Source organism: Sinohyriopsis cumingii, chromosome 11 (genome assembly GCF_028554795.1).
Source record: "Sinohyriopsis cumingii isolate HCF-2022 chromosome 11, ASM2855479v2, whole genome shotgun sequence".
NCBI classification, from domain to species: Eukaryota; Metazoa; Mollusca; class Bivalvia; order Unionida; family Unionidae; genus Sinohyriopsis; species Sinohyriopsis cumingii.
This window is the reverse complement of record NC_142971.1, coordinates 25,546,600-25,562,515: the sequence shown is the minus strand read 5'-3', so window position 1 is coordinate 25,562,515 and position 15,916 is coordinate 25,546,600. Positions and strand designations below refer to the sequence as shown.

General features: G+C 36.3%; 1 protein-coding gene across 4 annotated transcripts in view; it reads right to left on the bottom strand.

Annotated features, from left to right (window-relative positions):
• Positions 1 to 7,360: 7,360 nt before the first annotated feature.
• LOC149787803 (SCY1-like protein 2) overlaps positions 7,361 to 15,916 on the bottom strand; it is an 83,346-nt gene continuing 74,790 nt past the window's right edge. For 3 of the 4 annotated variants that reach the window (XR_016424104.1, XR_016424106.1, XR_016424105.1), the window contains one exon: positions 7,361 to 15,911. The gene's annotated coding sequence lies outside the window, so the exon portion shown is untranslated. The remainder of the gene's footprint in view (positions 15,912 to 15,916) is intronic. The other variant, XR_016424107.1, reaches the window with a different exon arrangement.

Genomic DNA, 15,916 nt, shown 5'->3' with positions numbered 1-15,916 from the left:
TGCATAGAACTTCAATGTTAATGATAAGGCCGGGTTTCTTTGCATAGAACTTCAATGTTAATGATAAGGTCGGGTTTCTTTGCATAGAACTTCAATGTTAATGATAAGGCCGGGTTTCTTTGCATAGAACTTCAATGTTAATGATAAGGCCGGGTTTCTTTGCATAGAACTTCAGTACATCTAAGGTAGTTCTCAACGACATTTCAGTAACATCTTAAAATAATGGAGGTATCGTCTGCATCTTGGAATAAAATGTAATCTATATTATTGACTTTTATACATTTGAGATTGTGTTTTAACCTAATCATATGTCATGGAAAATCGGAACATAAAAAGAAAATATTTGCCGATAAGGCATCGCCTTGCCTGCAACCATGTTCAGTAAGATACCATTGTGAAACCTGACTGCTCACAGAGTAGTATAATAATAGAGATTTGTGTATACACACAAACACTCGCAACTCTGTGTTATTTGTAACTAAAGCAATGCAGTATCGGCTCTTGTAATAGCAAAAGCCCATTCCTGCGTGTATTTAATTTTCAAGGAAGAAACAGTGGTTTCTTGACTTAACCAAATCATGCAGAATTCTAGCGTGCCTATTTTTTATATAATAAATCCACCCTTTCTTTATGCAGTCGACAGTCAATCTGATAAACGTTAATGTGAAAGGCCACCCAAATTATTGTTTGTGGAAGTGCCAAAAATATTTGAGACCTAGAATTACTATTCAAGAACTATGTATACTTACCATCACAAGGTATAGTGTATGGAAGTGTATATAATAATTCATGGAATTGTAATTTAAAATGGCGTAGTTTTTCACATTGACTTAATATAGCAGTGGTGCGCTCGTTTTTTCTTCTTTCTCCAACAGCGCCGTTAAGTTCAAATATGAGCTCCTTTCAGTTAATCGTTATTCGTTAATAGTTCTCTGTGAACTAATCAACTACCGACACTGTCCTGACTGAGACATCACAAGCTTTAATCATACTCTCGGAAATATTTACTAATCGAGGAGATATCGAGCTTAGGTTGGTTCTACAAAAAAAATGAGAGTTAATATAATGATGTACAGTTGCTGTCATTAAAATTACAAGCCGTTGGGACACAATTTGGTTTAGACCAATCTCTGGGTCTTCTAGTCTGTCATATGTGTATGTGTGTGTGCTTCATAACCATATGATGGTCCCCTGGTAATGCAAAGAGTCTCAGCAGCACTGACTGCAAATAAGTGTCAATCCGAACAACGTGGAAAAATACGTGACATTTCGACTGGGTCCTCTCCAGTTTATTGACTCGTTGCAAATTGTAAATTCAGTCTCGACAATTAGTCAATAACCTTGAGGCAGAACCAAACGATCGATTGAAAATCACCAATAGATATCGTACCACCAAACCTGACAAATTGAAGCTGATGCCTTAGAAAAGGAGTTTACCCATACGAGTAAATGTTGTGTTGTTGTTGTAGGGTTTAACGCCATTTTTCAGCACGCGATAGGCTATACATGGCGGTTAGTATTAATGGGGGAGGAAGAACCCGGGAAAACCCTCGGAAAGAACCACCGACCCACGAGAAGCTACTGGCAAGCTTTCTCACATACCCACATTGGCTGAATCCGAGACTCGAACTCACGCAGACAGAGGTGAGATGGCAGTGATCCGTAACGGAGAGCGCTTTAGACCACTCGGCCATCCTAACAGCAAACGAGCGAATGGGACAAGTTTGGTGAAGCACGGTTGCCGCCAATAAGCGCCTTTTACTCGTCTCTGTCTCTGTCCCACAAGGAAAATTCCGCCAACGAGAACATGTGCAAAAACCTGATGGAATTCGTTTGAGTGTAAAATACCTTTGGGAATATCATAATCTGAACGTCTGCTGGTGATTGTTTTTAAAACAAATATTGAGCTGGAGTTGTGACAGATATTGCGCGTATGCCAACAACTCAGGCGTGAACGGAAACGATACCGCGACCACCCAGAAGGTACATCATATATTTAAATACAAACTATCTTCATGGATGGGCAATGATGCAGTCCATACTTGCTATCCCTGGAAGATAGACGTGGTAAATACGATAAAAACAGCGACAACGGGTCTTCCTAGGAGCTGACTTGGAGTCCCTGGACGATATTCAAAGCAGCCACAATGATTATCTGCTGGTATCGGAAGCGCTGTCTGTGCCCCTCGAGTAGCTGACTATTCCAGTGTTCCCTCGATGATGATTCTTTACGAAAGGTCATGTAATGTACCAAATCTGGGTCGCATGATTAACTACGTAGTTGCTTACTGAGCGCGGACGGCAAAACAGTCTAGGTATTAGATGAAAGCAAAAATGCATAAGTTAAATTATTGGTCTAAATTAAAGATGCACCAGATCATGAGTGGGACATAAACTGCTCTTTTGATGGTAGAAACAAAGACTTTCATGATTATTCGTACCCGGCTAGCGACGTCAATACATTAAAAATATAATTACAAGTGCAAGACGGATCGCTTTTTACTTCCATGTGAGGCCATTTTAGAAAGTGAGGTTAACTTTAAACGTCAAGGTTGGATTTGTCAATAATGTCTTCATAATGTCGTTTGACAGCGAACGCTCATTTGTCGATGGGAAAGACATCGAAGCAATTTTAAATAACGTTGACATCACCACTACGATTATCGAACTCGTCCGATTCAGCGATGGTTGTGCGATGTCTGCTGATCCGTCTATGATGTTTTGCAGGTATTACGACTCAATGGTCTCAAAATAAGTAATAGAAAAGAGAGAACAATAAGCTTCGCAAATTCAACAACAAAATTATATTTACCTATAATACAACGCGAAAACGTAAAAAGAAGAGGAACTTCCGGTATTTGCGAATTAAATCCAAAATAATCATAGAATTACAGAAACAAGCCCTAATAAGTAATGTTCTGGATAAAACTTTAGTGGCAATCCAAATTAAATCCAAAGCAGAAGATGATGTGCCTGTGGAAGTCCGTAAAATAATATTTCGACTGTCATTTGTTGGATCGTATTAATACAATAGAATAATTAAATCTTTATTTGAAACTTCAGTATAAACGCATGTTCCAATAATGTTATCTTTGAAGAGCAAGTTGTAGTTTCAGTGAAGAATCATTTGAATTAAGCAATTTGAAGAAATAAACTCCAGCCGAAATGAATTACTGGACGCAACATAATACAAATGATTCTGGCAAGATATTAAAGCACGACTGAAGAATTTTTTTCCAGTAACAAGATTATATGGTCTTCTACCTGACCTCATAAGGACCCTAAATGTTTAACAAAATAACAAACAGGTACTTCTGTGGCTTCAATTTGGCTAAAACCCTCAAATAACAGGATATCTTCGGATCTTTTCCAGTGATTGTCGCTTGGGACCCTGATTTGAATACAGAGAATAAGTTAAATGGGGATTCGAATGAGAAGCAAATGTGATCTTGTCAAAATCCTGACCTATACATGTATCACCTAAAATAATAATTTCCTGATCAACATCATTCTAAAGAGTTTTTGCTACCATAGCTCTAGTATCTGGACAAGCTGGGTATACATCAGCGATTTCTTTTTCAATAGGATCGACTTTCTGATCCAAACAATGCTTGTGAGTTACAAGTGGATTTACCACACCGTTATCTCCAGATAGGTCACTGCCCATTAATAAATGAATACCCTCGACGGGTAAAGACCACATTACCCCACCTGTCACGGATCCTGAGACTAACTCTAGTGACAAATGTACACAATGGAGAGGAACATTAACAAAGCTAAACAGAAATGTTTCAATTTAATGTATGATAATTGTACTGCTTCAACAAGATTTTGCAGAGAAGCATTTGAAGTAATTGCCATTAGCTTAGCTGTTACGGCTGGATCGAGTAGCGAGGAGAAAGAAAATAGTCTGGAAATTACATTTTATAAACAACAAATGATGAATAAATGAAACAACTTTATAATAAAAAAATATGTGTCAAACATTTTGTAGAACGAAAAAAGTTAGTATAACCTGTTTATGAGCAAAAACAAATGAAAAATGACAATAGTTTATAAGAATGGTTTTAAACAGGAATAAACACACTGAGCCTGTGTAAATTAGTAAGTAAATCTTGCATTTAATCCGCATTGCCATAACGCCTAAATCGATGTGATCGGTTTTGAAGAACACCAGAACGTGTACAGTTTGCTTTTTGAAACTGAAGATATTACAACGGAAGTGATCCAATATGCATGTGCAAATTTACGTTTTACAAAAACATATGTTACGGTACTTTAATGAAGAATCATACATAGTTCAAAGTACAATCAAGACAGATTGATTTTAGTAAATCTATACAACAAAAAGGAGCCAAGTGTTTGTTAAAAATCTTAGTTCGCAACTTCACTGTCAATCCAACGTATACATACCTCTATTTAGGACTTGGATCACCTACAGCAATGAACTTTCCATTTCCATATATTTACACACGTACCCATACCGCTTATGAATATGCAATTTTCTTTAAATCAATACAAACAATTCATAGATCTAACTCAGGTATCACTACGAAAACGAGAGGGAGAAAATGCTTTAGAAGTAGACTGGAACTACATTCGTGGGGTATTGACCCGGAAGTAATAATTCTGAGCTGACTCTGTGCATGACGATAACTGCCATTCAGACCATCTCATCCATTAACCAAACTAGAATTCAGCGACAAGTTTAGACTGGTTCCCCAACCTCTAGCAACTTCGATACGAGAGCGGCCAGGGAACCAGACAAAAAGAAATTATGAATACACCGAATTATGTTTTCATTCGCACCTTCTCGGCCATTCCCAAGATCGGTCCAACTGAGGTTGTCTGGATAAAATAAGTTGCGATTACTTTCCTTGTGGAGAAATTTCCGGCGAACAAGATGTATGAGTTTTTTTCTTCTTCTGTACGTTGTGCCGACATACAAAGGCATATTTGCACTCGCATACATTTTCACTACGCGTTGTTTCCCACCAAGGTCTTTGGAGTGGAATGAAGTTATATGAATTTAATTATGTGTGAATTAACACGTATTTCTGCAATTTACCCACCTTGTTATTATTATTTATTCATACTTTACAAACTTTTGTTAACCTGACACCAACACAAAAATGTTTAATACACAAATTTTGATATTATTTTTCGTCCGATTTTTGTTTTCTTTCTTAACGTTTTGTTTGTTTTCTTTTGTTGGTTGATTTCCCCTAGTCTTTCAAACATGTAAATAACTGGTTTTCTATCGACTATTTTGTTATATGCTTGTTATGTTCTTATAAATTGTTTCTACGCCCTACGATGAATTCGATTAGCAGGGAACGTCGGGAATAGGTTTTGTAAATGCGTCGTTACCAAACTGTGTGTAAATAAATTGACACAAAAATTGATAACAGCACACACTCAAAATTGTTTCCCACCGTTTCGAGCTAAACAAGCTCTTCGTCAGGAGAAAAAAAAATCTTACATAAATAAAACCAACATTTAGGGGCCATCCATTTAGTACGTACGCAAAAATCTGGCAAAGCTTCACCCCTCCCCCTCCCTGTACACATGCGTACTTTTTTTTATCCTTCCCCACCTGCGTACGTACGCTTGCCAAATTATTATCGAGGTTCCCCCGTTTCCTCTCTCTCTCTCTCTCTACACACACACACACACACACACATTTGGGGGTGTCTCTCTGCTTGAAAGCTTCATGTACAATTGAAAACAACTGGAAAATAAATGGAGGAAACCAATATGAAAATCGATTTTCTTTTCTATGAATACTTAGCCCAAGGTCTAATTCAAATGAATGGCGAGTTCATATGACAGAACCATACGTGATAAATACGTTACGAGAACAGGCTACTTAACAGGAACAACCAAGCGGTTTCTGATAAACGTATAAAGGAAAAATAGTTAGATTAAATGTGGTAAATCTCATTAGCCATTGTGCTTCGGGATACGTTTTCACAAGTGCTGTCCACATAATTTATTTAGAAAGCTAATGAGTTTGCCTTTCTAAGCACTGATGTCGGCTTTGGTGAATAATGGAGATAACGCGATAAATCAACACAAATTTGATTTATTTGAAATGTACTGTACTAACATGATTGTTGGTAAAATACGTCTTCTTCATTCTGTGCACATACAATACTGGAATAATATGGCATCACTCTAAAAAGGAAGTAGAGGTTCCATCGTTTTAAGGTGACCTCGTCTAGATTCGTGCTTATCAGGACATATATTCGTTGTCATATATTAGCAAAATTCAGTCAATATAAAATGACATTAGTGAAGAAAGTCTGGATTTCCACCTTTTTGAAGCACGCATCATTAAAAAGATAGCGAATTATGATGCCAGACTCCAATGCCGTGCTGCGATTGAAATGTACTTTCCAATATTATAACTCTATTTGAAGTAGTACAATTAGTTGTATGTACTGTTTTATTTATCAAAACAACTAAGGAAAGAAAGATAAAATAAACATATGTCTGTGTACAGTGTACATCATGGAATTTCAATGGCTGATTAGCTGACGTCCAGGAAGGCCATACAGAGGAAACATATCTACCAGCGTGAGGTTTGGTAAAACACGTTTATCCAGATAGCTTTATACCAGTATGGCTGACTAGTGGACGTCCTAACAGGCCACACAGATTATAGTTTTTTCATCAGAATCAGAATCAGACGAAGAAGCTTAAACTGTTCAAAACTAAAATTTTAGACGCTTAATTTAAGATCCAAGAGGCCAAGACATTATAATTTTTAAAACAATACAAAATATTCCCTTGAACTCTTAAAATAGTGACAATACTTACTTCATCAAAAACCTTCAACACCCGACATTAAAATTTAAGTTTGATATATGGGTATAAAACAGATGGCTCTGAACCATTAGCTCTCTCTCTCTCTCTCTCTCTCTCTCTCTCTCACAAACACACACACACACACGAGACTTCCGCCGTGTACGTAACTTAATTGCTTCATCTCTGAAGCTGGACACGTTAAAGAGTTCCATTTGTGTTATATGTACTTGAAAACTCTGGTCTGTACCCGCAAAGAACATCAACTTTAAGTTTTTATTTCTCCTCCTCCAATTGATCCTTTTTGCGTGTGAAGCCGCTAGTTTGATAGCCGACTTGACGGCCTTTCACCATATATTCAAGGGAAGGTAACCACGTACGGAAGACAATGTTTTCCAGGCACCGCATGGTTTATCTCCCGTAATATTTCTTTATAATTTAACTTAGTAGCAAAATGCACTTGATTACGAGTATCATTTTTTTGAAGTGATATGTTTAAAATGTACAATTGCTCCAGTGATCCAAAACGTAACAAAAAACTTTAATAGTGAAATCAAGAACAATTTTATTTACAAAAATACGCCAGTACAGAGTCAATTAACAATAATGGTGATCAACAATTTTCCATTCAACCCTCGTTGAAAACATACTCTCTACATTTCAATATTACAAGCTCTTACATAACAATACATCAGAGGTGCCAGATGTAATCTGAATAGATAAGAAACATTTAAAAATAGCCTCCCTCTATACCAGATGTAACTTGGCCTAGCAGCTTAAAACGTAATTCAGGTAAAGTCAAGCAAAACTAGGCCTAGCAGCATCAAATATAACTCAGGTAATTACAACATAAATTAGGACTAGCAGCTTCAAAAGTAATTCAGAAACACTGAAACTCAACTAGGCCTAGCGGCATCAACTGTAACTCAAGTAAAGACAAGTTACATCAGACCCAGCAGCATCAAATAAACACTATCTACATTTTATTCAACATTTTTATGTTTCAATCTTTGAGATGGCTAATAAAGCATCATGGCAGCAAAGTTAGTACATTTTAGATTATAACAAAACAAAAAATTAGTATGGTTACAGGTATTCAATACATATGACTGTACTTAACAAAACAATTTTCTATTCATTCAAATTTTAAAATATAGAAGCATTAAACACATGTAAAACTTCCCTGATCCCTTAAAATTAAGAGTTGAAGCTTAGAGATGTCTCTTCATTAGATTCATAAACTACAAATTTCAACCCAAAACTATCAGAGCAATATTAATTGTACATACGACTGAAAATATATATATTTCAAAACTGTGGCTAGTGATATACAGGAAGCATGTATAATAACTACACAAAGTACCAATAAAAAACATGGACTTTATGGTTGATATAAAAATATATATCAACTGGACCAGCAGAACTTATATTCAATTATTTAATCACAGCTTGTCCCTAAATATAAGTATTCACTAAAGCAGAAAATATATTAGTTAACAGAAGATCAGAAAAATATCCATGATTTATTTTATTCCTTCTAGTGCTTTTTGCATCATCTTTACTGATGCTCTCCAGGTGAATACATCATTTCTACATGTTTGTAAATAAACACACACACACACACACACACACATATATATATATATATATATATATATATATATATATATATATATATATATATATATATATATATACACACACACATACATATATACATACATACACGACACACAAACAAACACACCTTTCTATAATGGATGGTCAACGGAAAACTTTATCCTTTATATACAGGTGTCATGTGTATAAAGTTTGATACGCACTAATGTACATAACTTTCAGCCATAGCTTGATTCATCTATAAAAATTTATATTGGAGATTCATTAGTGTCCTGTATTGACAAGTGTATTTTAAGGTAGGTTTCAAGACAAAGAGATGAAATGGTATAACGATTAATCACCATTAATTTAGTAAAACCTGTTACCACAATCATATGCATATACAAACCCTTCAGTAAAAAAACAACCAAGTTCATAGGTACAAACAAACCTAAATATAAAGACCCTCTGCTCATAAAGTCCATATCCAGATGGTCCTCTGACTAGTCCCTATACCCTATTAGTAACCAATTAAGTAGAATACATTGAAAACATATCATACTATAAATAACATGGACTCAATATAGAGCTTTATATCAGGTTATATATGGGGCCTACATAACTCTTTCTAAAGCAGACACTAAATAGAGCTGTAGAGACCCTGTATAAGACCTGCTTGCTATGCGTAGCTGTTTTTCAATTTATTACACAAGTCAGTGCTTTGCTATGCATAGCTGTTTTTCAATTTATTACACAAGTCAGTGCTTTGCTATACATGGCTGTGTTTCAATGTATTACACAAGTCAGTGCTTTGCTATGCATAGCTGTTTTTCAATTTATTACACAAGTCAGTGCTTTGCTATGTGTAGCTGTTTTTCAGTTTATTACACAAGTCAGTACTTTGCTATGTGTAGCTGTTTTTCAATTTATTACACAAGTCAGTCAATGCATAGGCAAAACAAAAAAAGAATTTGTAGTTTGAAACACTGCACAAATTTCTGAAGAAGAAAAAAATAGTAAAATGGATGTTTTTAGATTTTTCTTGTTCCTTGTATCACGTCTTGTTTAACTCCACCCCACCGCACCCCAGCCCTTTATGATCTCAAGAATGTAGAATTGAACTGAAGTGGTCTTCTATCATGTAATCATTGTTTTGGGTTTAATACCATTTTTAAGTGCATGATGGACTGACTATACATGGTGGCCAGTATAAGTGAAGGAAGAACCCCAGAAAACCCTGGTAAGAAACACTGACCCACAGGAAGCTATTGGCAAGTTTTCTCACATACCCACAAGCCAAGACCATGTGGACAGAGGTGAAATGGCAATGAAAAGTAAAGACTTAAACACTCAGCAAACTGGGACCCCTGCTATGCCACAAGCAGTTACTACAGGAGGCAGGATTTTGCAGCAGCACAGCCATTAGCCAGCTGCACTCACAATCAAACAGATGCAGGTTCAATATGCATGATTAAATCAGCCTGACAGGCTACTCTGCAGTGTTCTTGGGCAAGGCACTTTACTCCAATTGCCTCTACACTAAATAATCTGTTTGCATTGCTGTGCCATAAAACACCAAACCAAACCAATCCAGTTGATTTACAAATGTATACTAGCTCAGAAATTTGAATGAATGTGTAGAAATATTGATGTCCACATTGGTAAACACTCAAAAACATATATGTACAACTATTATCTTTCTCCAATCATTTTCCTAACTGGTCATTAAAACTTGAATTTAACAGTTTTACATGAAATAATGATGATGACATCAACATGGCATATCAAGTCAATGGTACTGATATAGCAGAGTGTACAAAATTAACTAGTAAAAATATTATGAAATGGTTTTCTTTTCACACTGACCCATAATAGGTCCTTGGTCAGTGATATTGACCATATTGTTTCTAAAGGCCTCGTGTTGCCTTAGGCCTCATAAAATGTATGTTTTCATGGCTCCATTACATATCCTGGATCACAGTTACCCATGTCAGGTTGTATTAGTATTTGGTGCTGCCTTGTGCCTCATGAACTGGGTATTCACATTCCTTTAAAGGTCCTTGGTTAGCAATAGTAATAACATGCCCTTGGCGCTGTCTTAAAACAAGCCCTTGGTACTGCCTTAAAGCAAGCCCTTGGTGCTGCCTTGTTTCAAAACAACTAGACTTGCACCAAATATGACATTCAGGCCTTCAAATTTACAACAGACAACTGCCCAGGGTAATTTTTAAACAGGCAAGCAAATACCCCGATGCATATAACCCCTTAGTGATACATGAAATATTGGTTATGGTGACCTACATTTGTGATATGAGTACTCAACAAGATGTTGACATAGCTTTAAAAAAATTTCAGTTGTATTGCTACGATGTCTGCAGTGTGGCAGTTTATAGTGATGTCTAGTACTAGGACATCATGCCACAGACATGTGGCATGATGTCCCATCTAGTCACATTATCCTGACACCAGGCCGACCAGTCCTAACACTAACCTCTTAATGCTGAGCACCAAGCGAGGCAGCTGTTAGTACCATTTTTTGTAAGTCTTTGGTATGACTTGGCTGGGGATTGAACCGATGATCTCCCTCATCCGAGGCGGATGCTCTAACCACTAGGCCACCTGAGCGGTCTCTCAACAAGATGCATTCACTTATCAAGTTTTATGATTTCAGGTTGCGCAATATGATACAGGATGCTCAAAACTTACCTGGTGATGAGCTAATTCAAAATCTTAACATAGTAAAATCTAACTCAGTGACCTTCTTTCTTTTAAGGGTGTTGTAATAACACAACTGTACACAATTACACAGTTGGATGATATATAATGAAGCATGCTTGAGAAAAAACTTAAAATACAAACTGAACCTATATCAGTGAAGCATGACTTATTGGTCACATAGATTAGCTTTTGTGAAATGGTGTAGTATGCAATAAAATGAATTTTGTCACCCAAATTCATGAGTCTAGCTATAAGTTATATGTGCAGGGTGCAAAAGACCTATGTGGTCATGAGCTTAAAGGAGGAATGAAACCCATGCCAGTAAAATGTCAAAAGTATGTTGCATCTAATTTTTTTGAAAAGGTGTGGTACTAAAAGAGATGCATATATGTGGTCCTGATGCAAAAACATAACTTTAAGCTCATAAGATGTGAAATTTAGGTCACAGTATCAGTCTTTGTTGCAAGACGGTGGTAATAACACAGATGCATGCAGTTATCTAGTTTGAAGATTCTGGCTTGAACAGAGCATAATAAATAAACTTGAAACATTAAATGAACCCATGTAAATGAAATAAGGGGTCATAGTGACCAACTTTTGTTAGGTGGGTGTACATGTAATACTCCTCAACAGGCATTCCCTCATCAAGTTTCATCATTTCATGTAGAACATTGCATCTATAGCATGCAAAAACCCTGAACTAAACACAAAAACTTTACCAAGAATATTCAAATGGTGTACATGAATAGAGTTAGCCCAATTAGCCCCTCCCCATGGTGAATGTGCTATGAACAAAATCCAAACTGTTGTAATGCAGTGTGGCTATATAGATTTGTATGTTTTTGTATGTAGATGCCAATGCAGGGGGTAGTACAGTAGATCCCCTTTACTTTGTAGAGGAAATCTACCTAAAAGGTGTCCCACTTCTTGTTCAATCTAGGGATGTAACCCAGTGCACAACGCTGTATACTAGGGTGAATGCAGAATCTGGGATTATATAATATTCCTAATTTGTTGTGAATAAGGACACAATATAAGAACTGAAATCAAAAGTTTAACCAAAATTCATTCTACATTATAACCCTCTGGTCCCACCCAAGGACTTGATCGAAGGGTTGGAGTTGCAAAATCCATAAGGCCAGTATATGATAATGTTATAATCCAAACATGAAGTAGTCATGGAAATGCAAGAGAATTACAAAAATCCCACTTTAACCAAAACATATCCCCACACATGGCAGTAGTGGCACTGAACAAAGGGAGGCATGAGATTATATTATATTCCAAATTATGAAGTTAATCTGGTAAGGAGTTATAGAAATGTACATGACAATAAAACCTGAAGAAAAACAAGACTAAAAATGAATCCCCAATATAATTTCTGACCCCACCAGGGACAGGAATGGTACTGTTATAGGGGTGATGATACTATATTCCAATCTCAAAGTTTATTGGAAAAGGGTTATAAAACAAAATAAGTGATGAAAAATAAAGTTCAACCAAAATGTGTTTCCATTATGATTGTTGACCACATGATCGCACCATGTAAACAAGCCACAAGGGTTGAGTGGTACTGAGAGAAGCGGGTAATGATAATATTGATATTCCAAACTTTAAGTGAGTTGATAAAGGGGTTAAGGAAATATATCTAATGAAAAAGAAACTTGAAGAAAATTAAGATGTAGCCCGAGAATCCAGTGGCAGGAGCAGTACTTAACTAATATAAGAGGAGTGTGTGCTGATATTATATTCCAAAATAGGAAGTGGATCTGGTAAGGAGTTAATAAGCTACAAGTGCTGGTAAAACTAACTTTAACCAAAATGTGTCCAAAATATAGTTTTAAACCATGTAACACCACCCAGGGGCAGGAGTGGTAGTGACAGAAGGGGTTGTATGAGATGATGTTGAGTATCAAATCTAGGATCCAGTAAGCCAGGAGTAATGTCCCCATGTCCCCCAAATCTAGACGACACAATTTCAAAGGGACAAATAATTGTTTCCATTAGAAATAATGGTAAAAAACATGCCTCCTTGAGTCAGGATCTGAGGGACATGGGACCAAAAACTGATGAAAACCCTAAATGACACTATGATTATATTCCAAAAATGAAAATCTGGAATATAAACTTAAAGCCAATAGTTTATCCAATATGTGTCTCGATTGCAATTCTTAACCCTTGGGCAGAAGTGGTACTGACAGAAGGGGAGTATGTGATGATATTATATTCCAGATAGGAGTTGATTCAGGTAATCGGTTTATCAATTTACAAGTGCTGTGAAAATAAACTTTAACACAATCAAAAGACACAACCATACACAATGACAACCCAAATGCTAGATGCCTCCAATCTTGGGTCCATATAAACAATGACAACCTAATTGCAAGATGTCCTCAATCTTAGGTCCATAGAAACAATGACAACCTAATTGCAAGATGTCCTCAATCTTAGGTCCATAGAAACAATGACAACCTAATTGCTAGATGTCCTCAATCTCAATCTTAGGTCCATAGAAACAATGACAACCTAATTACTAGATGTCCTCAATCTCAATCTTAGGTCCATAGAAACAATGACATCCTAATTGCTAGATGTTCTCAATCTTAGGGCCATAGAAACAGTGACAACCTAATTGTTAGATGTCCTCAATCTTTGGGCTATAGAAACATGGACAACGTAATTGCTATATGTCCTCAAATCTTAGGGCCACAGAAACACTGACAACCTAATTGCTAGATGTCCTCAATCTTAGGGCCACAGAAACATGGACAACGTAATTGCTATATGTCCTCAAATCTTAGGGCCACAGAAACACTGACAACATAATTGCTGGATGTCCTCAATCTTAGGGCCATATAAATATGGACAACCTAACTGCCGGATGTCCTCAATCTTAGGGCCATAGAAACATGGACAATATAATTGCTAGATGTCCTCAGTCTAAGGGCAATAGAAACATGAACAACCTAATTGCCTGATGTCCTCAATCTAAGGGCCATAAAAAGACACAAGTAAATTCATCCACTTGTTCCTAGTTTCATTAAATTTGTTTTTTTTTAAAGCAGAATAACTACAGATAAATTTATAAGCTAGAAAAGGGCTTCCAGAATAGCATGAAACTTGCATAGTTAAGCTCTTGAAGATTCAAAATGCCTGTTCATTGTGGCCACAAAATGTAGCACTTTATTCAAAATGCTTCACTGTGGCCACAAAATGTAGCACTTTATTCAAAACGCCTGTTCACTGTGGCCACAAAATGTAGCACTTTATTGACTTGATGCCTTTTCATTGTGACCACAAAATGTAGTAATTTTTTATACATCTTTTGACTTAATCCCTTTAACAAAAGTTTAAAATAACCAAGTTACTGATATCACATGGTGCTTAATGTAAAAAATTACATCAGGATAATATACAATCAAACTTATCTTATAACATATTTCCTAGTATAATTTTACTTTTGTCAAATTTAGGCATTCTAAGTTTTCTTTACAAATTTAACTGACCTGGGATAATGCTCACAGCCCCATCAAGTATCCTAAAATTGTAGGCACCTTGTTTTTTTGTTTCTTGTTGCATTTTCCCTATTTTCGGGTTTAGCTTTCTATTGTACAGCCATGGAAATTAGTGTTGGCTGGGTGATCCCAGGCTAACTTGGTCCTACATTTTTAATCAACTTCAAGGAGACTGATGTGGGCTTGGTGATCCCTGGCCAACTTGGTCCTTCATTTTTAATCAACTTCCTGGCCATATTATATAATTTCCACAATACTATTACAGGGTTGCATCTAGGATTTGATAAATGTGGGTACTTGTACCCAAATGAATCTGAAAAAGGGGGGCCAATGTAGCCATAAGGGGGTGGCCTTCCAGTACAGTGTAAAAAAAAAAATCAATGTATTCAAAAAGAGCAATGGCAAGTATAATAAGTACATTAAATGCATGTCTTCTGTATATTATAGAATAACACTTAAAACTGAAATCAAAGTCTTATGTTTTCTAATAACATTCTATCTACACACTAACCATTAAAGAATTAAACCATAGACTGCAAATAGTGTTACTATGGCCAATCTTAAAAAGTGTCCTGTACTACTTGCGTGTCACATACTCAATTCTGATTGGTTACAAACCCATACTAAGAAAATCAGAAGTGCACTTATTTTCCTTTCATGGATGACAAAAAGTAATTTTTAAGAAAAAGTCCAAAGCTCAAAATGAGTTAGGGAAAGTACATATACAGTTTCTATAACAGTTAACCTTTTACTGAAACATATATACATCTGCATCCAGAGAGACTGTAACTGTGACTGCATTATTCTTCAAATATGATCACTATTTCCTAAATAGCCTCATGTCCTTCCTCATCCTCCACTCTACCAATGTCTTGTTAAAGTTGAAGTCGCTCGAAAGACATTCTTCAATTGAAATCATCATGAGTATGTTGAGAACCCCTTCTTCTAGATGACTTCTTCCTGCAGTTTTGGTTCAAGTTTTATTGCTGAATCCTCTCTCAGCAGTTTGGTATGACATAACCATGGCCACTGATGGTAACTGAAGAAGACCTGTACTATCTTCCAGTGTCCGCACATTCTGTCTCTAGGGTACATTTCTCTTTTAATGATAGTCTTAGCAAGAGATCACTGTCAAAACATGTTTTGGGTCATACATAAATGACCAGCTTCTTGGTATTTGAAATATCTATACTCTCATCAGTTAAGATGCTAATGAATGGACTACATCGTACTTTCTGCATTAACTCATTCTATCACTGTTGCTAATCAATCCTGGA